Source organism: Lissotriton helveticus, chromosome 6, assembly GCF_964261635.1.
Source record: "Lissotriton helveticus chromosome 6, aLisHel1.1, whole genome shotgun sequence".
Lineage (NCBI taxonomy): Eukaryota > Metazoa > Chordata > Amphibia > Caudata > Salamandridae > Lissotriton > Lissotriton helveticus.
The window spans coordinates 1669780780-1669803209 of NC_136067.1; positions in this window are offsets into that span (position 1 = coordinate 1669780780).

Sequence of the window (22430 nt, forward strand, 5' to 3'; positions counted from 1 at the left end):
GGCTTTAAGTTGGGCGGGTCCTGCCAGAGCTCGGCACTCCCAGTGAATGAAAAGGCAATGCCCCCTCCCCCGCCCCCGGACCCATCATTCATGCCATTGACTTTCAAGGAAAACACCGATTTCTGACAGTGTGTGCAAGAACCTTTAAGGTGACCCAAGTCAGCGACGAAAACCGGCCCTGGCAAAGAGCGCGGTCGCACCCCCAATATCCCCTGGGGGGTGGGGGGGCCGGCCGAGCACAATGCCAGGGCCGGTTTTGGTTCACAGTCCGGCCCTGCTAAGTTCCTGTTAAAGTTCGTTCGCTTTATTTAATGGTGAACCATGTGCGCGCCTCTATTTCCTAAGCATATGTTCATATCTCAGATGGGTTTCTGTAATGTTGTTTTTCATGCAATGCACGAATCTTGCATAACTGCACTGCAAGCCCAGTCACCTCGAGGTGTCTGTGTGAGTTCAGGGTGTGGGTGATTGTTCATGACTAGACATGATTGAGAACTGCAGCTGAGGCTGAAGGCACTTCCACTTTCTGACAGGGCCTCGCATAAAGGTGTTCTTACTAAATGCTCATCCAATCCTTGGCCTCTCTGCTGGGCGCCCAGAACGATGGCCACATATGGGCCAATTGTAACGGCGATCTATGGGGGAATGTATGGTGGTATGCAGCTGTCAAAATAGGGACAGGGCCAATGGAAATGAAAATGCAGGGCGTGTGAGAGGCGATGTTGACGGGGAGGAGTTGAAAGGAAGGATGTGTAGCAGAGAGTGAAAGACAGTGGTGCAGATGGTGTGAAATGTGTAGATAGAGAGACTTCAAAAAGATGAGTGTAAGTGAATAACAGAGAGAGGTGGCCTGCAGCAGGAGTGAGTGACAGGAAGAAAATGAGTTACTCCTTTATGTGACATAGAATACAAATCAGTGCTAACAAGCATTGGTACAGCTAATGGATCGGGCCTGTTTTAGGTGTTTGTGTTAGCTGATGTATGATGTTTTTAGAAGCACTACCAGACAACACACATAAAGGTGCCTTGAATACTTGTCAGGTGGCATGCAGTGTTTAGGTGCGTTTAGGCCACAGCCATACTTTTGCCAAAGTTTCCTAGTTACACCTATATGGCCATGCCCCTTTTGGAGACCCCACCACCTTTTCACCCCACTTAAAGCACTGACATGGGAGAGGAGGTGGTCCCACAGAGAGAAGCTTGTGTGTTTTTTGGAGAGAGGCGAGGGTGAGAGAAGGAACAGGTTTCATTGTAGTGCAAAATGATAAGTGAAATAGTTGCAATACAAATCGCATTTGCGAGAGATTAAGCTATTGCCATTGTAAATGACAATGCCATTTATTTATCTGTTTTCAAAACTAACACATAAATAAAACGTTTGTCATTCATAATGCCAATAGCTCAAACTTTTCCAAAGGCGAAACCGTTGCATTGTAAATGCTTGTTTATATTGGCGAGGGTCTGGCAGCTCTATCACTATTAACCTTTTTCAAAAACCATAACTAAACAACATAAGCATTAACAAAATCAAACAGTGGCTGCCAACGCCAGACGTAGAAGCTTTGGTAATTCTTATTTCTTTAGGACTCTGAGTCAAGAATGAAGGTTGAAACTAGAATGGAGCTCTTCCTTTTAATAAATGTATGTTTTTCCTGTTACGGGTAACCACGTCTTTTTAGAAAGCATTCCTAGGGATGTAGGCTTGCATTCATATGATAGCAAATAAGATACACGCTTAAGTTCGCATCCGTTTCTTTTCACACGTGCAGATTTACAACAGTGGGAGTTCTTTGGACATGCCAAACCCAGAATTAATTTCACGCCACGGTACACACTGTATATGTACACTGTACTTGCACTTTGTTTAAGAACAGGTTTTTCCCACCTGTTGAGATTTCCTTCAGCTGCAGCCTTGAAAACAAATGTAATAGTGCCGCTTTTCTTGAGCTTGCACCCAGCGTGTTTTTTATTAATGAATTTATTAATTCTTTCTGTTGTTTTATTTGCACTCATTTGTAACACTCAAATAACTCCATGGCTTGACTTTTTCTTGTGTGCACATTATTGATAGAAAACAAGGAGTGTCTCTCCTTTGTCTCCGCTCATGCGGAAGTTAACTAGGTGGTTCAAAAGCGTTGTCCTTAATGGTTTGTTTTATATGAAAAATAGGGAAAACGTCTAACATCAAACGGTCAAAGTTTTCTTGGCTTAGAAATGTTACTTTGCTTGTCACAATGACAGTGGCTGTGAAAACCATTATATTTATTTCGAATTGTATCTTTGTCTGTATGTGAAGAACTAACTACATTTTTAGAAGTTGTTTCTGGTTTCTATTGAGATGAAAAGCTTTACAAAAAAACAATCTACTTTTTTTAAATGTAGTTTATTCCGCTTTGAAAACATTTTTCATATGGTGCCTGAACACCAAGGGGGATATTCACAAGGACTTATCTCCGATTTATCCCCATCTTAACGCATCAAAAGTGGAGATAGATTTAACACCCCATTCACAAGCTGACATCGCCAGTATTCCTGCGTTAACTGCCCCAAAATTTATCTCCATGGTGGACACCACCAACTAACCCTAATTAGATGCAGATGAAAAGCTTTACAACAAAATGATCTACTCTTTTAAATGCAGTTTATTCTGCTTTGAAAACATTTTTCATATGGTGCCTGAACACCAAGGGGGATATTCACAAGGACTTATCTCCGATTTATCCCCATCTTAACGCATCAAAAGAGGAGATAGATTTAACACCCCATTCACAAGCAGACTGTAGTGACATCTTCATAGAGGGGACGAACTCCTTGAAATGGTATTCAGGTATTTATTCGAGATGAACTTCAGGAGAAGCAAAGTGCATGCAGTAACACAAACAGGAACAGCATAAATGAGATCATAGCATTCCTATTCAGTACAGAGCAATGCAGTAGATTCCATTACACATAATAATTCTAACAGCTCTTAAAGTAACATGCAATCACCACACATCCCCCTTCCTTAAAACACAAAAGAAGGAAGAATAAATAATAATCACTGAAGAACAAAATCATCAAATTTGCCAGGAGTTCGAATAGGTCTACCAAAACTGCTAGACTTAACAACACCAGCATTGAGTGAGTCCTGTGCAGACGGAAGGTCGGAAACAACATCTGCAGGATTCTCAAGATGAGGACAAGGACCACCCCTAGTATTTGCATCAGGACAGAGAGGTGCGAGAGAACGATTGAGACACTCAGGAACAGAAGAACTAGTTCCAGGCACAACCGCATCATCAAAAGAATCAACAACATCCCGCACATCCCCCTCCTTTAGATTTGAAAAGACATTCAACCACCAATAATCCCTACATACATGCTCACAGCTTTTTGCAGTAACACCCTGCTTGGCTAAAGCTATGCGACTCATGTGATGAATGCTTCCATCCTCCAACTGAACGGTGTTCCTCATAACCCTAGTGATACGCATAGGATCTGAGAACCTGGATTCCAATTTACCAGATCTTCTTCCAGACTTTACTCTGGCCCACTGTCCAACTTTTACAGACACTTCTCTAGTACCATGTTTGCTATCAAAAAGCTCCTTATTCTTATCCTGTGAGGTAGTAATGGAGTGTTTAACACGATCAGTATCCCAAAGATACCTTTGGCTCCTGCCCATCCAACCTGGGTTGATTTTACAATGGGGAAATCTCCCACGCATCAAACCGAAAGGGCTCTCACCAACAGTGTCATGAATGGTAATCCTATATGACCAAATAAGTTTGTTCAATTCATCCTCAAAATTCTTATTAGCTCTTTTTGCCAATTGCAAAACCCCTTTTATAACTCTGTTGACTCTTTCAACGACAGAATTACCCCTAGGGTGATACAAAGCTGTAAACTTCTGTTCAATTCCAATATTGTCCAAAAATACCTTCATAGCCTCAGACTTAAATTGGACGCCATTGTCCGTTAAAATTGAGGCTGGAAAACCCTCTTTCAAAAAACATCTTTCCAGAAATCTAATTACTGCTTTAGTATCCACAACATGAACAATGTCAACTTCCAACCATCTAGAAAAAAGATCAACTAAAACTAAAATATACTTCAAAGAACCATCCTGCCAACAAACAGGTCCAAGAATGTCTAATGCAACACATTCCCAAGGTAAATTAGGACACCCTAAAGACGACAAAGGGGGATTCAAGGTCTTCTGAGTTTTGTCTGCTTGCTCACAACTGAAACATTCACGAACTTTTCTCTCTATATCGATGTCAATTCTAGGCCACCAATACAAAATTTTAATGTTTCTTTTGGTACGAGCTATACCAGGGTGTCCTTCATGGCCAATATCGATAATCTTGTTCCTGATGCCAGATGGGGGAACAATTCTTCCAGCTCTGCAGACAAAATCGCTTTCAACACTTAACTCGTCCCTGACCTCCCAAAATGGCCTTAAATTAGGATCGGCCTTAGATTCATTAGACCATCCACTAACAATTCTCTCCTTGACCTCATGCAAAACTGCGTCATCTTGGTACTCCTTCTGCCAGACTTGTTTAGAAAGACCAGGAACATCATCAAAAACACCAGCCACACAGTAATCCTTCCATGGATCATTGTCTAATTCTCTGAGCGGTAAAGAAAACCGGCTCAAAAAATCAGCTATGACATTTTTGGTACCAGGCACATACTTCACATCGTATACATAATCCTGTAATCTCATTGACAATCTAGCAATCCTGGCAGAAGCTCTGGAAAGACCATCAGTGGTTAGTAGTTTCGTTAAAGGTTTGTGATCAGACCTTAGTAAAAATTTCTTCCCCCATACATATTTTCTGTAATGCTCCATGGCCCACACACATGCCAATGCCTCTCGCTCTATTACCGAATACTTTACTTCGGAAGGTGACAATGAACGAGAAGCAAAAGCTATAATTACTTCATTCCCTGAACTAGTTATTTGTGTGAGAACACCACCAATGCCAGTAGCACTTGCATCCGTGGTTATAATGGATTCGGCATGAGGATCAAAACCTTGTAGTGATGGTGCCTGTGCAATGTCTCTCTTTATGTTTTCAAACGCTTGTTGGCAAGCATCAGTCCATTCAAACACAACCTTGTTTTTCATCAAAAGACGCATATCGTACGTCTTCTGGGAAAAATTATTTACAAACTTCGCATAGAATTCTGCTAAACCCAAAAAGGATCGCAGATCGTCCTTGGATTTGGGTGCAGAAGCTTCAAGAATGGCCTCAACTAATTCTGTCTTGGGTCTGATACCGAAAGTGCCAATCTCATGTCCCAAGTATGTAAGGGACTCTTCTGAGAACTTACATTTGGTTCCTTCAGCCACCAGACCATTGCTTCTAAGTATTTCTAGGACTTCTCTAAGGATAGAGTCATGATGCGTTTTATCTCTCCCCATAATTAAAATATCGTCCTGGAAAAATACGACCTCAGGGATATGGCTGAAGAGATTAGACATCAAACGCTGAAATACTGCAGCGGCTGACGCTAGGCCAAAAGGCATTCGCTTAAACCTATAACAGCCAAAAGGTGTGCAGAAGGATGTGAAATGCCTACTGTTCTTGTCTAGGACAACCTGATGATATGCAGCTGATAAGTCCAGTGTAGAAAACCATTTTGCGTTTCGTGTCAAGGAGAGCATTTCATCAATCCTTGGTAAGGGAAATTGGTCCACCAAAATGTTATTGTTGAGGTATCTTAAATCTACACAGAGACGGGCCTTGCCATTGGATTTGCGAGCTACGACCAAGGGCGAAACCCACTCAGCTGCTTCAACGGGCTCAATCACTTCATTGTCTAACATTTTGTCCAATTCCCCTTTAACTTCATCACGTATTATAAAAGGTATATTTCTAGCTTTATGCACTTTCGGGATTGCACCTTCTTTTAAATGGATACAATGAGTAAAACCTTTGAGTTTTCCCATATGACCCGAAAATACCTCAGGAAACTCCTTAAGTACCCACTTCTTTGTATCTTCAGACTCACATGAAATCAAGACTTGTTCTTTGCTATTGGGGTTAAGAATGATATCTAGGGATTTCTGGTCCTTCCAACCTAAAACGGATGGACCAACTCTAGCCACATACAACTTTCCGATTGCTTTCCTTTCTTTAAAACGGAAAATTAGTGTTCTAAAACCTAAAAAATCAATATCATTCCCAGTATAGCTTTCAGCGGAAACATCATTGGTTTCTAACCAAGGGCCTATTTTGTCCACAAACTGATCCCTCCAAACATCTTGTGAAACAATTGTGTAAGGGGATCCGGAATCTGCAGCCACCTGGATGACAATACCTCCTACTGATATTAGACACAACGGTTTAGATGAGGAAGAACCTGTAATGTTTACTACCACATCTTTTCTTTTTATCAGATTAACATGTGAATCATTCTCTGAGGAAGATGAATTGTTATCACTATCTTCTTGAACACAAGCTATTTTGCTTTTGGGTTTTTGTTTAGATTTGCGATTACAAACCCTTGAAAAGTGTCCAATTAAACCACACTCTAAACACTTAGCCGCTTTGGCTGGACATCTCTCATACGTGGCGGAATGCGCATAACTACCACACCTGTAACATATTACATTGCTAAAGGTTTTCTGTTCCTTGTTTTCATACTTTTTTTTGTCAAAACGATTCGGTTTTTTCCTTTCGAATTTTTTCTGACTGGTATAAAAATTATTTTTCTCCACAATCTTACCAACCACTTCTTCCTTTTTATCTTGTGACAAAGTAACTTTAGCACACCTTTCTGATAGTTCAGCTTTTTTCACTAAAGCGATAATATCTTTCAAGCAATTATCACCCTCCACCCACAATTTCTCTTGCAATGTTCTATTTTTAGAGTACATAACAATCTGATCTCTAATCAGATCGTCATGCAACTGCGCAAATTTGCATTTTGCAGCTAACTTTTTCAAACTAGAAACATACTCTTCAATGGACTCATGTTTTTGCTGCTTCCTATGGAAAAAAGAATGTCTGGTGACAGCAATACATACTACAGGAGAAAAATGGTCATCAAGATCTACAATGGCAGCTTTAAACACATCCAAATCTCCATCTGCATTTTGATGTTTGTGCATTTCATTAAAAATACGAAGTCCTTCAGGACCTAAAGAGTACAATAACATTCTTTTTTTTCTTTCAGGAGTAAAGACCCCATTGACGTCTTCTAAGTTCGCTATATAGTTCAAAAAGTACTCCTTCCAGTCTAACCATGACACGACTGGTTCTCCTGGAATTGATAAAAATTCTTTAGGAGAATTAATTTGTAGGTAAGGTATATGGGTGTCTCTGTTTAAGTTGGTATCTCCTGTTGGATTTGACCTCGAAGGTGTAGCTTCAACAGACATGTTGGAAAAAAATAATGTCACAGAATACTGCAAATATTTGTAGGTTGTAGGAAAAATAAAGTGGTCTTTTATTGATTTTGGAAGAGAAAGACAAGAATGGACTTCAAGTATAAGCTTCACGCTGCATGCACTTTACAGCTAAAAACAGGAAAAATAAGCTTCTTGAAACACAAATGCGCAATTAAATTGTTGAGGAAAGCGCTTGAAAGATCAATTGAAATAAAGTCATAAATACCCACACGAAGATCGGAGAAAATGTTCCTCGTTTCAGTGGTCGCGTTGTCCTAGCAACCACAAGATGGCGGTGGAGAGCGTGATGACGCTTGTGACGTGGAGGAAAGCACGTAGATGCGCGCTGAGTGTGTGCGCGTGTAGAGCTCAATTGTTCACGGAGACGCTGCTGCGTGCGTGAGAGCGAGGAGCTGTGAAGCCGGTAAGCGTTAATCCTTTTGAAAAATGCAAAACGCTAATGAACCGAATCACACGCTAGATCCAGTAAAAGTAGCACACATTTCCCAAAAACGATGAGGTTTTCACCCAAAACACACCGTGGTTCTTCTCCCTCGCGTCTTTTAGGTGCTTTCCCCTTCAGAACAGTTAGAAGTAGAAGTACACGCGAGAGGTTCATTGACGGGAAACGCTGGAGCCACAACGTTGTGATAATCCCCACACGAAAAAAAAAGAGAAAAGGAACATAAAAATATAAATGTTCCCTTGAGTTACTCACGATTGTAGTTGAGTAGCAAAACGAAGGTGAACGTTAAAAGAGAAGAAATCGCTGTGGAGGTTGAAATCACAAGTTGTGCCCATCTCGTTGCCAATTCTGTAGTGACATCTTCATAGAGGGGACGAACTCCTTGAAATGGTATTCAGGTATTTATTCGAGATGAACTTCAGGAGAAGCAAAGTGCATGCAGTAACACAAACAGGAACAGCATAAATGAGATCATAGCATTCCTATTCAGTACAGAGCAATGCAGTAGATTCCATTACACATAATAATTCTAACAGCTCTTAAAGTAACATGCAATCACCACACAGACATCGCCAGTATTACTGCGTTAACTGCCCTAAAATGTATCTCCATGGTGGACACTGCCAACTAACCTTAATGAGATGCAGAGTAGGCGTTCCCGTGACAAAACACACGAAAAAAACACAACAACACTTTCACAACAAACTACCAGATATGCGATGCGAACCAAACATAGGCAATTAACTGCTGTAGCTGCAGGAAATTACCACCTGCCTTTTGCTGGTGATAAGCAGGACAACTACCTGCAGCATAAAAGGGAATGCAGCCAAGAGCCACATCGGAAGACCCACAGATGCCATGGAGACAATGATCATGCAACGCGGATACCCATGAGGGCCACAACACTCACCGCAACCACCCCAAGCACGCCAACACCCCAACGTCCCGCCCCCCCCTCAAGAACACCACAGAGGCAGCGTACACAACGACAGCAGACCCACCTGAAATGTACCTGCCGCCCTGACCCAACGCCAGAGGAGGACACAGCCCACACACACGCAGCACAACCACATTCAACATGACACACAATATGCCACCGACCAGACAAGACAACACAACTCCATTGGGAATCCGACCTTGCTATGCCCACAACCCAGCCACAGCATGGCACTACAGACACACAATAGCAGGATGTGAGGAGAGGCATGGAGCAGGGATGTGCAAGAGTGGCAAGTGACTAAGGAATGTGAACCTACCCAATGCCAGGTGTGGCGTGGAGGTGCCGGACAGCCCCCAGAGTGCAAACCACGGAAATGGCTATGTGCAGAGCAACTGGTGGTGCATGGAGTGTAGTGGCCAGTGGCACTACCATATCCCCATAGGCTGTGGGGCACGTTATGTCCGCCCCCGCATGCGCGTGCGTAGTGGGTTGGACCTGCGTTTGCCAGGCTTGCGTAGGGTGTGAACAAAAAGCCCATCGCACTAGTCGTGGTTCTCATTCGGAATGGACAACACGTGTGCCAGGGCAGCGCCTCTCAACCCACCACGAGTCTTGCACCAAGCACAGCGGGGCCTGCGTCCCTTTGAGCCTGTGGCACCCCGGGCTGCTGGTCCCCAGATCTGTCATGTCTGTCCCAGTGCACCAACAAGGCTCCGCTCACCTGCCAACACCGGCGTGTGTCAAAGAGGGCCCACCACATGCCGGTGCAAGCTCCAAGCACCAGTCCTGCAACATCTGCAGCCTCCGCAGACCATCGCTGGCCCCCTCAATGCTGGCCCACATTACTCCATTCTCATGGACATACTCCACCGGCGTCCCCTTCAGCACAGTACGTCCCACATGTGGAACTGTGTCCTGAGTCCTGAATGGCAATGACCCCAAGTACATGGCAGCGGCCACAGCACCAGACTCCCTTTGATCAGTGAGGCATGCATAAGTGGCGTGTGCTGGTCCGGTGTACGTTAGGTCAGCAAAGGGCTGTGCTGATTTGGCAGGGGGAGCAGGGAGTGGCTCGGACCTGGCCTTGAGCAAGAAGTGCGGTAAGTGTGTCTCTGGCTTGGGGTGTTGTCACCACCAGGGCCACAGTACTCGATGTTGCAATGTGACATGCACCAGGAGGGTGGACCCGCACATACGGGGACATGTAGGAGTGCAAGACCACTTGGGGTCTTGGCACATGCATGCCAAGTGTTATGTGTATCAGTTCTGCGGATGTTGGAGTCAGTTGCCTGGCCTGATTCGCAGTACGATCACAGCCAACCATGGGCTGTACACCTGTGTCCGCCCTGTCCGGACCATTGGCCTACACTCATGTGACCGCACCTCCAAAGGCCAGCGTCACGGGGGAAACATCCATTACAACGAAACTTTTACAACGCACTACCATTACGACGCAACTTTTACAACGCAAACCATTACAACGCATAGCGCTGGGGGGCGCTCTAGGATAGGGAATGTATTTAATATACTATCCAACACCTTCCCTACTATCCACGGGGACTGGAGTTGGAATAGTAAATTAAATAAATCACTATCCAGCGCCTAAAAGCATTATGCGTTGTAATGGTATGCGATGTAAAAACCGCGTTGTAAAGGCATGCGATGTAAAAGTATGCATTGTAACGTCATACATCCGCGTCACGGTGTTGTTGTCATGCCGCTGGACATGCACGGACAGGCATTACAATGGTATGCAGTAGGAGTGCACATGATGCAACGGTGCCGCACACACAAGTGTGGGGTCTTGTGGGAGGGAAGAGCATCTGTGTGGCAACGTAACACACAGTGAGGCCGCTCATGTGCCACGAGCTGGGACTATCATCTATGATTCCCAGGGTCGCAGACTTCCCACCACACCCATGACCAGCCTCCGTACATATCCTGTATGCATGCAGATGGTGAAGTCACTGTAGGGATGAAAGGTCCTTTGTCTGTACTATCAGGCAGTAGCACATCTGCAGCTCTGAGCAGGAACTTGCATGTGGACAGCACCCCCTGACAGATACAATAGCATTTGCTTGAGACTCCCACACTGTGCACTGCCCGACGTGAGACCAACGGGTACACATCCCACATACAGAAGTCCTTGGTCGCATTGGCGTGCGATAAATGGCCTTCAAACGTACTCCCACCCCACCACAGGCCTGCACCCATTGCACACAAGCACTGCTCATTGCACCGAGCTCTGCCATTTCCATAGGACTGGTGCAGGGCAAGCCAGTGCCGCTTCAAGCAGAGCCACTGACACAATGGCAGACCATCCCGGACACATGCTCGACTCCATTCACATGGACCGACATGGGTCTGCTGCATGCACTGGGGGCACTATCGTTGGCAGTCTTGATGATCAGTTACCGGCTGAGGTTCCACCTTGCGGACATCACCTGTGTTAAGCCTCTGTATTGCATTGTCGCTGTTGCATATTCGAGTGGTCCATGGATGTCTGCCTCTCCAACGTAACAGTAGCTGACCTGTATTATGATGTGTGTGTGCGCCCCCTATTGCCCCACAACCTGAAGTGTCACTGTGAGGCCTGTTTATGGCATGCATGGATGTTTGGCATGCAGGATGGAAACTGGACCTGGGAGATTGCACGAGTCTTCGTGTGCAGTGAGCTCATTGAGCCACTACCCGATTGGGCTTTGGTGCACATTGGGTCCAGTAGTTGGAGTCAGCACATCTGTCTGGGTCAGCTGATGGATTATGTCGATGACATGTCAGATGTGGTGGACGACAATTGCTCATTGGAGATGTTGGCCTACCCAGCTGCACTCGCGTTTATGGATGAGTGACAAGGTACCTGCAGCCACAACTAGATGTGAGCCATTGCACGTGTCCCAACACCTGGTTGCATGTTGCAAATCAGGCCACATGTCCCAAGACGACAGTGGACATGGCTGTATTGGCTTAGACTCATGATCCAGGCGCGGATAACCAATGCGGGTTGGCACTGACTTGTGTTGGTGATGGACTCCCCCGAGGTGGACATTGACCCTTTTCTACGTTCTTCATTTAGACATGCTGCTGCATTAGTCTGCATGTCGTGGCACTTCTCTTGGCCGTACTGACACGCACTTGTTGATAAAGTTTCTGCACTTTCACTTGTCTCCAACTGTGTTGTGTCATGATTTGTATGCCAATGTGTGTGTCACAGACTCTCTGGCTCCCTACCATACGTGCAATGCTACCCCATCAGGACTGTGGGTATGTACTTGTGCATTGTCATGTCCCTGTTTCGTGCTTAGCCATATGCATATGGCTGTTTACCGGCAACAGGCGGGTGTACTTGTTTCCAGGTACAAGAAGGCATGGCTCGGCAGTTCGGGCTGGACCGTTCCCATGAGGCACAGGGGCAAGATTGATTTGCATATAGCTGTGTCTGAACTGGGGTGGTGAAGTGAGCTAAAGAACAATGATAGTTTCAACCCAGATCTGTGACTAGGGGTGAGTGTCTGAAAAGTTTCAGTGCTCCGCTCATCATCCCCATGTGTTTGCTTTGTTCCCCCTAAGTTGGCAGGCTATGCCCAGGCGTGAGTCCCTTGCTCACTTTGCCACTGGATTCAAGCTAGCCTGGCTGATGAGGGCTGTTAGCTCGAAACCGGTCCGAGGATGCTTGTTTCCGGTCCAGGGAAGACATGACTTGGCAGTTCGGGCTGGACTGTTCTCATGAGGCACAGAGTCAAGTCTGATTTGCATACTGCTGTGTCTGAACTGGGGTGGCAAAGTGAGCTAAAGAACAGAGATGGATTCAACCCTGATCTGTGGCTGGAGGTGAGTGTCTGAAAAGTTTCAATGCTCCATTCATCATCTTCTTGTGTTTGCGCTATTACTTTCAGTGCCTTGATGTTTCCATCCATGGTATATACATTGAATTTCATGACATGAATGGGGGCTACCATTATGCATATTACATTTATTGCTAGCTCCTTGCAGCACTTCAAAGTATTACATCACCAACACAAAAATAAATTCCAGAACTTAGAATGTCCCAATAACATATTTAAACTCTGTCACAGCAGTCATCTTTCTCTTTTAAGTGCTGCTCCTTGACAGATAAGTATCATTTTGTAAGTGATATATTTTAAATGTAATTAAAGTATATTAGTTATTAAGGAAATGTTTAAAACAACAGCTGTTAATAAGAAATGTTTGCTTAAATGATGTTTCACAATAATTTTTAAGCATAATGTGAGATTAGTTGTGGATTACCCAATTTATGTGTATTATATAGTTAGGCAATTTTGTGGGCTTAGGCTGGTGTTGCAGTGTGAACAAGGTTTCTTTTAGGTAAAAACAGATTAAGCAGGTAAAAGTGAAATACCATTGGGACGCAAGCGAGCGTGTTGCACTTAGGCTCCCGGCGTACATTGAACAATCCCCTGCTTGCAGCATGAGCCGTGCACTTTCCGAGCGCGTTGTAGCCAATGGGTGCCTTGGGAACTGTTTCTACCATGATATGTTATGTTAAATATGCTCTTTTATAGCGCACGGCTACTCCTAGGAGTGTCCTGGCGATTTGGCAAAGAGCCCTAGAAATAAGAGAGACATAACACAGCGAAAATGAAAAAAAGCAGGAGAGCAATTACTGAATAAAAAGCCAAGTTTTAAGTCCTTTCCTGAAGGAAAGGAGATCATCAGTTTTCCTAAGCAGGACAGGCAGGTCATTCCAACCTTGAGGCGCTAGAAAACGAAAGGAGCGTCCTCCGATTCTTGCCCGGTGAATGGGGGGAATCAAAGCTTTAGATAGAGTCGCAGAACGTAACGTCCTGCGAGGCACATAAAAAGCCAAGCGCTTCTGGAGGTATTTGGGGCCAATCCGATGAAGGACCTTGAAGGCAATAGTAAGGGCCTTAAAAGCGATCCTTTTAGCGACTGGGAGCCCGTGCAGTTTTTTTAGCAACTCTGTGGCTCCGGCTCTGCGCTGGAGACCAAAGATGGCTCTGGCCGCAGAGTTTTGCACGATCTGCAGTCGAGCCAAAAGATATTTCGGCAGGCAAAGATAGAGAACATTCGCGTAATCCAGACGCGAGCCTATCAAGGCCTGCACGATGATCTTTCTATGCTTCAGCGACAGCAGCGGAAGAAATTTCCGCAGCATCTTCAGGAGGCCGAAGCATTTGCCAGTTAGCCCAATGATCTGGGGGCCAAAGGCAAGGCCATCATCTATCACAAAGCCCAGATTTTTAGCTTTGGAAGAGGCGGCATCCGGTGGAAACATATCTGAAGGCCACCAGGCCTTCCAGCCAGGATCAGGAGGGCATCCAAAAAAAAGCAATTCCGATTTATCGGAATTGCATTTTAGGCTGTGTCGCTGGAACCAAGCAAAGACAGCTCCCAAACAGTCTCTAATCCGCGGGCCGTCAAAGTCCTCACCCTTATCAAATGTAAAGAGCAACTGGGTGTCATCAGCATAGGTTATGATCTGGGCACAGAAAGATTCCGCAACCGCCGCCAGAGGGGCTATATAGATGTTGAAAAGCGCAGGGCTTAGGATGGAGCCCTGCGGCACCCCCACCTCCAGCGGTGGCATTTCAGCGGAAAACGGAGGTGCCCAGACCACTTGCCGGCAGCCGGTCAGAAATGACTTAAACCAATTCAACACCATCCCCCGAAAACCGATCTCCTGGAATCTTAAAAGGAGACCTTCATGGGGGACGGTGTCGAAAGCCGCCGACAAATCCAGCATAACCAAAATGGCCTTCCCTCCAGTATCCAAAACCTCCCTGATGGCATCGGTGACCTCGTGAAGGGCGGACTCTGTACTAAGATTCGTGCGAAAGCCCGATTGAGAGTCATGAAGGATGTTATTGCTCTCAATGAAGTTGGAAATGGAGCTATGCATGTGTTTCTCGGTCACCTTAGCCAGAGCAGGGAGGAGAGAGATAGGCCTGTAGTTAGCATGGATAAGAGGATCAAGGTTAGTCTTCTTGATCAGTGGAAGAATCAATGCATGCTTCCACACTTGAGGGACAACACCAGTGCTCAGTGAAGCATTAAGCAGAGGATTGAGCACCACATTTAAAGCCGGCGCTACTTTCCCCAAACATTTCGCCGGGCAAGGGTCAAGCGGAGAGCTGGACTTAAGCCGAGACAAAAGGTCAAGAGAGACCGTGGGAGACATCGCCGGAAATTCCGACAGAAGTGGGCCTTCCTCAGTTATAGGTGTGGAAAAACTAGGTGTAAAACCCGACACTGGCGTAAGGCATAAATGGCGAAAGGAATCGTGAATAGCTTTGATTTTATTCACGAAAAAGTCCGCTAACTGGCTAATCAAGACTTCAGTGTGCGTATGGGAGGGAGCACCAATGGAGGGAGAAGTAAACTCCTTAACTATCCTAAATATCTCATTACTGGTGCTCTCTGAATCATCTATTCTACGCTCAAGGTAAACTTTTTTTCCTTCTAGGATGTGCCTGTGATATAGCTTAATAGCATCTCTATAGCTAGCCTTGAGATGAGGGTCATACAGGCGTCTCCAGGCCCTTTCGGCTTTCTAACACTCCTGCCGCATCGCACCCAAGGATGAAGTAAACCACGGGGCCGAAGCACGCCTATCGGCAGACTTAGCCGGCTTCCCTGGGCTAGCTCCTCAAAAATAACAGTCATCCACTTATGCACCGATTCAAGGTTTTCCTCCAAACTGCCAGAAAATAAGCAGGGATGACGACAAAGCGCATCAGACACCATTTCGGCAGAGACCTGGTGAAAAGCTTGTGTAATTCCTCTCTGGTCTTTCAGTGCTCTCGAAGCAGTCACAGAAATGAGGGGTATAGTAAACTTTATTAAAAAATGATCAGACCACAAAACGGGTAGTGGCGTGGATGCACTAATCGGTTTTGTAGAAAAGACTTGATCAATGGTGTGGCCCTTATTATGAGCCTACGGTCACCATGAGGGTGACCGTAGGCTGAGGGGCGTCGTCATGCTTACATGTGTAACGACGCAGAGGGGCCATTTTGAGAAAGTGAAGTTGTGCAAAACTGGTGGCCTGAAGCTTGTGCTCGGCCATCAGTGTAAGGTAAAAATGAGCATTAGCATCCAACTGCCATACAGCTGTTTCAGTCAGCTGGCCGCGAGGGAGGCGGCTCGCTCGATTCAGTAGCGTTTTGAGGTGATCAGTTAAAGCGAAGGCTGTAGTTTTTCAGTAGATCTGAGGTAGGATTTATTTTAGAATAGGTAAGAGAGACAGAGGTTGAATAAAAAAATGTTTAAAAAAATAAAAGAAAAAAAGAAGGAAAAAGTAAGAATAATTGCAGAGAATAAAGTAAGGTATGGTGATTTTACGTTTTGGTTGTTGAGAAATAGGGATAATATGGAAGTAAATGAGGTAGCAGAGTCCTCAGGTTCAGGGGATGCCAATCTGAGGAAAATAGTGCAGGAAGAGGTGAAGAGTTCTGAAAAGGAAGTTTTGCAGAGCGTTTTATGAAGGAAAATAAGAGCAGTGGAGTGCTCAGAGGATGAGTATTAATCTATGGAAGAAGAAGAGGGAAGTGATGTGAAAGGCTATGGTAAGAGACTTTGGAAGACAAAGAATATTAAAGTAGGAGTAAGATTTATGGCAGGAAATAAGGGTGAGCATTGTGCCACAAATGATGAAGGTGTCCAATGCGGCACAGAAGAGGGTGCCCTCAGCGGCACAAAAGTTTGTGAGAAATCACAAGAGGGCATTTTGGAGCAGGAATTTGAGGATGGGGAAGATGTGTTTATTTTGGATGATTATTTTGATGATAGATGGGATATGGATAAAGACAAAGTAGAGAAGGAAAGGAGAAAGGGATCAATAACAATTCTCAAGGAGAGGACATGTTCAGTCCTGAAATGATTGGGCAGCCCAGAAGCGCTGACTGGTGGCCGTTGCCTCATGTGTCTAACTTTTTGAAGCTATGGAGAAGGAGGCCTTTAGAAAAGAAGGCCAGAGCTTTCATGAGAGCAGAGTACTCTCTTCCTGTGGTGAATGGTAAATCCTGCATGACGCTAGCTCTTGTTGCAAACTTGACCAGTTTTCTATTTAAAATGAGGCATGACCCCAGGACGGGTTTGGAGAGGGCACTTAAGCAGTGCTAAGATCATTTGCTAGATGTGTTGGGGCCATTGGTTAGAATTTTGGACATGGCGGAAGAGGCCAGAATGAAAAGTGTCCAGACAGACAATGCCCTTTTGAGAGGTTGAAGCGGTACAAAAGGGGTGATGATGGACGGAGCATCTGAACCAATCAAACACTCACACCCAGTCAACAGATCTGGGTTTAATCAATCACCGTTCTTTAGCCCACTCTGCCACCCCAGTTCAGACATGGTCATATGCAAATCAGTCTGACCCTGTGGCTCATGGGAACAGTCCAGCCCGACCTGCCAACCAATGCCTTCCCTGGACTGGAAACAAGCTTCCTAGGACAGGTTTCTGGCATTCCAGCCGTCTTCAGCCAGGCTTGCTTGAATCCAGTGGCAAAGTGAGCAAGGGACTCACGTCTGAGCACACCCTGCCAACTTATGGCGAACAAAGTGGTACAAAAGGGGTGGTGATGGACGGAGCATCTGAACCAATCAAACACTCACACCCAGTCAACAGATCTGGGTTTAATCCATCACCGTTCTTTAACTCACTCTGCCACCCCAGTTCAGACATGGCCATATGCAAATCAGTCTGACCCTGTGCCTCATGGGAACAGTCCAGCCCGAACTGCCAAGCCATGCCTTCCCTGTACCGGAAACAAGCTTCCTTGGACCGGTTTCTGGCATTCCAGCCGTCTTCAGCCAGGCTTGCTTGAATCCAGTGGCAAAGTGAGCAAGGGACTCACGTCTGAGCATGGGTGTGATTGTTTGATTGGTTCAGATGCTCCGTCCATCACCACCCCCTTTTGTACCGCTTTGTTCACCATAGGTTGGCAGGGTATGCTCAGACGTGAATCCCTTGCTCACTAAAAATCTCCCCCTCTGCGTGTTTCAACGGTTCCCTCACTATCTCACTCTATAACAACGGTACAGTCATGATCCAAGCCAAAGACACCTGTCTCTCTCTCTTTGACCACCTCTTCTCTTCCCTACTCCCCTCCCCTGCGACCAGGTTGTCCCTTGACTCCTCATCTAGCCCCACCCATTACTCCCTCTCTCCGCCTCTGACCCCCCTACACTCCAATAGTCTGCACCCTCGGGAGGCACAGGTCAACCCTCTTCCCTCCCCCTCCCCTGTACCCTCCTCTCCCATTCTTCCCCCTCACAGTATGCCCCCTTCATCACTTCAGCTGGACATCTAGCTAATCCGCTCCTCGGCCAATCGCCACCATCCTATCTCATTTCCTCCCCCCTTTCCCTACCTGCCACCCCCCTTTTTAGTCCACCTCTCCTCCAACCTTCCCCCTAGTTAACTTTCCTTATGTCCCCCTAATTCCCTCCTCTTCTCCTCTTCTCTTCCCCCTCCTTCCCTTGCTATGTACCCCGATTTCTCCACAAACCCATTGCATCCCTCTCCTTCCTCCAATACTGTGCTACCCCCTCTCCCCCCTTGGTAACACTTTCCCTTTCTCTCCCTCCGGCCGAGCAGAACCACTTCCTTTCTTCAACCTCCCTATCTCCCAACCCCCCTCATTCCACCAGATGCCCGTTCCCTCACAGCCGCCTCACCTAGCATACAGGACCTCTCCAACCACCTCCCCTCGCTTCCTCCCAAACCTCCTTCATTCCTATGTCTCCACACATTCCTCCCCTCTCCCTCCGCACCACTGCCTCACTCCTCACCTAGCTCCCCCTAATTATGTCCTTAATTCCCATCCTTCTTGCAACGCCAACAAAGACAACTCTCCTTTCAACTCTGATGCACCAATGCCCGCTCTCAACCACCACCTTTCACCACCTCTGAACCCTATACCCCAACTCCCCTCCCATCCCCCGACTTCCCCCTGCCTTCCACCGCCAATTGCACCCCCTCCTGTTTCCATCGAGCCACCCAACATGCCGTGCTCTGCCCTACTCTCTCTGGAAAATAAGCCAGGCTCTCTCATCACCTCCATCTCCCAACTTGAAGCTACCATTTCACTTCTAAGCTCCAAGATTTCCACTTTTCCATACACCTCAATTTCTTTGGATAACACTCACCTTCCCATAAGATGCACCTCGCCCCCACATCCCATATAGCAAAGCATAACCTGTTGTCTGCAAACATCGCAAACTCACATAAGCCCTCGAACGCCCCCTTCTTCCACTTTCATCTCCAAGTAGCCCTACTATCTACACTATTCCGACCATCTCCTCTGTCAGAACCTCTCATCCACCTAAACCCTCCCGAGCACCCTCGTATAAGCACAACATCCCTATCACCCCTCATAGCCCAAGTGCCCCCATCACCAAAACAGTCTCGACAGAGCTGCGCTGTCTGCTCCACAACTGCAGATATGCAATAAAACACAAACTTGAAATCTCGGACACCATCATACTTCACAATATTGACATGCTCTTCCTCACAGAGATCTGGTTCAACGTACCACTCACTCTATGTTTGATCTCCTAGTACCCACAGGCTATTCTATATTTAGAAATGACAGAATTGACAAAGTTGCGGGAGGTGTTGCTGTCATCTTTAGAAACTCCCTTCAACTCAAGGCTTTTCCTAACAGCTCGTTCCGCACTTTGGAATGCCTATCCCTTGAACTTCAATTGCACCATCGCTCACCCCGCAGATTCCAGGCCATTTACCGCCCGCCTTGTAGCGGCCCCTCGTTTATGGAGGAACTCACTGACTTCATTAGTGACCAATACTCGCAAAGTGACAATCAGATCTTCGTGGGTGACTTCAATCTCCACTGGGGCTCGCTGGAGGATCCCTCTGCTAGTAGGCTGGCCACCTTCTTCTCTGCAAACAATCTTATCCAATGCTGCACAGAAACAACACACTCTAAGGGCTCAATCCTGGACCTTGTTATTTTAAAAACAGGCATGCTTACTATCGCTACCCCTATTCATGTTGACTGGTCTGACCACTTCCTCATCCCATTCTCTCTTCACCTATCACACTCTATAACTCTCGGCCAACCTAAGAGGGCTACCTCCTGGTTCCGTGACACTAAAAATATTGACCTCAGTACCTTCTGTAAATCAGCTTTACTATCACTTCCAAGGCTAGACCCGAACCTCGATATTAATCGTCAGATGTTAATGCCTCACAGTCCTTGCAGTAGAAATCAATAACGTTGCTCCTCTCCAAAGCAAAAAGAAAAGGCCCACTCCCTCAGCACCTTGGTTCAACAAATCCCTCTATGAAGAAAGGAAGTACCTAAGATTCCTGGAGAAATAATGCAGACAAGAGCTCTCCACCGATAATTTGGCCACGCTTCTTTCAGCAAGTTCTGAGTACCACAAGCACATCTTCCTTGGAAAAGCGACGCACTTCAGAACCCTCCTCGACTCAGCCAAAAATAGACCCAAAAAACTACTCGATCTCATCAAGAATCCAAACTGCTCTCCCCCAACCTCCAAGTTGGAGGACTCTACAAAGAAAGCAGCGGAATTCGCTATATTCTTTGACGAAAAAGTGAATTCACTTGTGGATCAGGTCAGTCATCCTACCCCTCCAGAGGAGCGCAAATCATTAGCCATTTGGTAGAATTTTGACCTCATCTCCGAAGATGCCCTCCTCAAATGCATCCTCGAAACAAAGCCCTCCAACCATTTTCTTGACCCCATACCTAGTGCCATTGCCATTGACTTCTATACCCATTCTCTGTCCTATTGGACCACTTTGGTTAACCTCTCCCTCGGTCAAGACTCCCTTCCTGTTTCCCTCAAAACTGGGCAGGTCACCCCTGCTTAAAAAACCTACTGCTGGAGTGGAGAGGTGTGGCTCACTGGTTAGAGGCGGCAGACCTGTAAGCAGAGAACGGCCCGGGACCAGGGTTCAATTCCCGACGCGGCAGGGTCTTGGACCAGGGTCAACGGACTCGATAATTCTCGCCTCAGTGCCTACTCTAACCAGGGAACACACTCGGTAACTCTGGGCATTAAGCTTGCCTCATCTCTAGACAGGCCCCCCACAGACGCCAGGGATGCCTGGTCTCACCCTGGAGATACCCAGAAAGGGAGCATCTCACAGGGAAAACCAGGACAGGTTCCCCAGCGGTCTACAGCGCCAGGACACTCGGGTGGAGTAACAGTGCGCTTTACAAGTATCCCACATTTACATTTACTGCTGATGCGAACAACCTCAACAACTCCCCCCCATCACTAACCTACCTTTTCTTGCGAAAATCACAGAAAGATGTGTAGCGAAACAACTCTCTCGTCATATCAAGGACAATGATCTTCTTGGCAATTTCCAGTCCGGCTTCATTCAAAACTGCAGCACTGAAACAGCCCTGCTGCAAGTGATTGATGACTCGGTGTGGATACTGGATTCTCTGGAGTCTTGTCTTCTTATTCTGCTTGACCTTTCGTCAGCCTTTGACACTGTCAATCACAACACTCTCCTTAACACTCTTCAACAGAGAATGGGCCTGGAGGGCACTGTGCTTAAATGGTTTGCGTCGTCCCTCTCAGATATATCCCAAATGATCAAAATAGCGAATAGTCTTCCATCTCCTTTTGCGGTAGGTCAAGGTGTTCCTCAAGGCTCTATATTGCACCCACATTGTTCAATCTCTATTTAGAACCATTGGGAAATCTCCTAAGTAAATCTGGGCTCCACTATCCTCTCTATGCGAACGACACTCAAATCTACCTCAAGGTTGTCTCCACTCACGATCTCTCCATCCTAAGCTCTACTCTCGACTCCATTCAAAACTGGATGTTAACTCATCAACTGATTCAGAATCCCTCTAAAATTGAATTCTTCCTCCTCTCCTCCTCACTTTCTCCTCCCCCAGTTCAATCATGGATGGATCAGATGAATCTACTTAACAATAAACCCATCATTGTTGACAGCGCAAAATCCCTTGGTGTCATACTCAACACAAAACTTAATCTACTCTCCCACATTAATTCCATCGCAAAGTCTGCTCAATACCTACTGGGCCTTCTTTGAGGGGATTTGTTGCTTCTTCCTGGAGCATGACCTTAAAACCCTGGTCCAATCGCAGGTTCTCTCCAGACTGGACTACTGCAACTCTCTTCTTACTGGCCCCCCAAATCCTACCTGTCCCCCTTTAAATCTGTTCTCCATTCAGCAGCTTGTTTAATATATGGGGCCAAAAGAAGCGACCACATCACATCCATTTCATCCACCCTCCGTTGGCTTCCCATCGGGGCAAGATCTATCTACAAGACTGCCTGTATCACCCACAAAGCCATGCACTCCTCCTCTCCTCGGTCGCTACCTGGCGAGTAAACTGAAACTCTCTGGAGGCTCTAGACCATCACGTAATGCGTAAAATCTATTGCTTGAACCTCCCACTTTCATGAAGGAAAGGTCGATGGCCCAATCCTTTACAGGCAACGCGGTGGGAACTCACTTCCGCCTCAGCTCCGTACCACCACTTCTTCCCAGGCCTTCAAAACTGACCTCAAAGCTCTCCTCCTTCAAAGACACTTCCAAATTTTAATCATGCCCTCTCTATTATCTGAAGGAAGTCCCTCCTTTATAGGAAACTCTGTTCT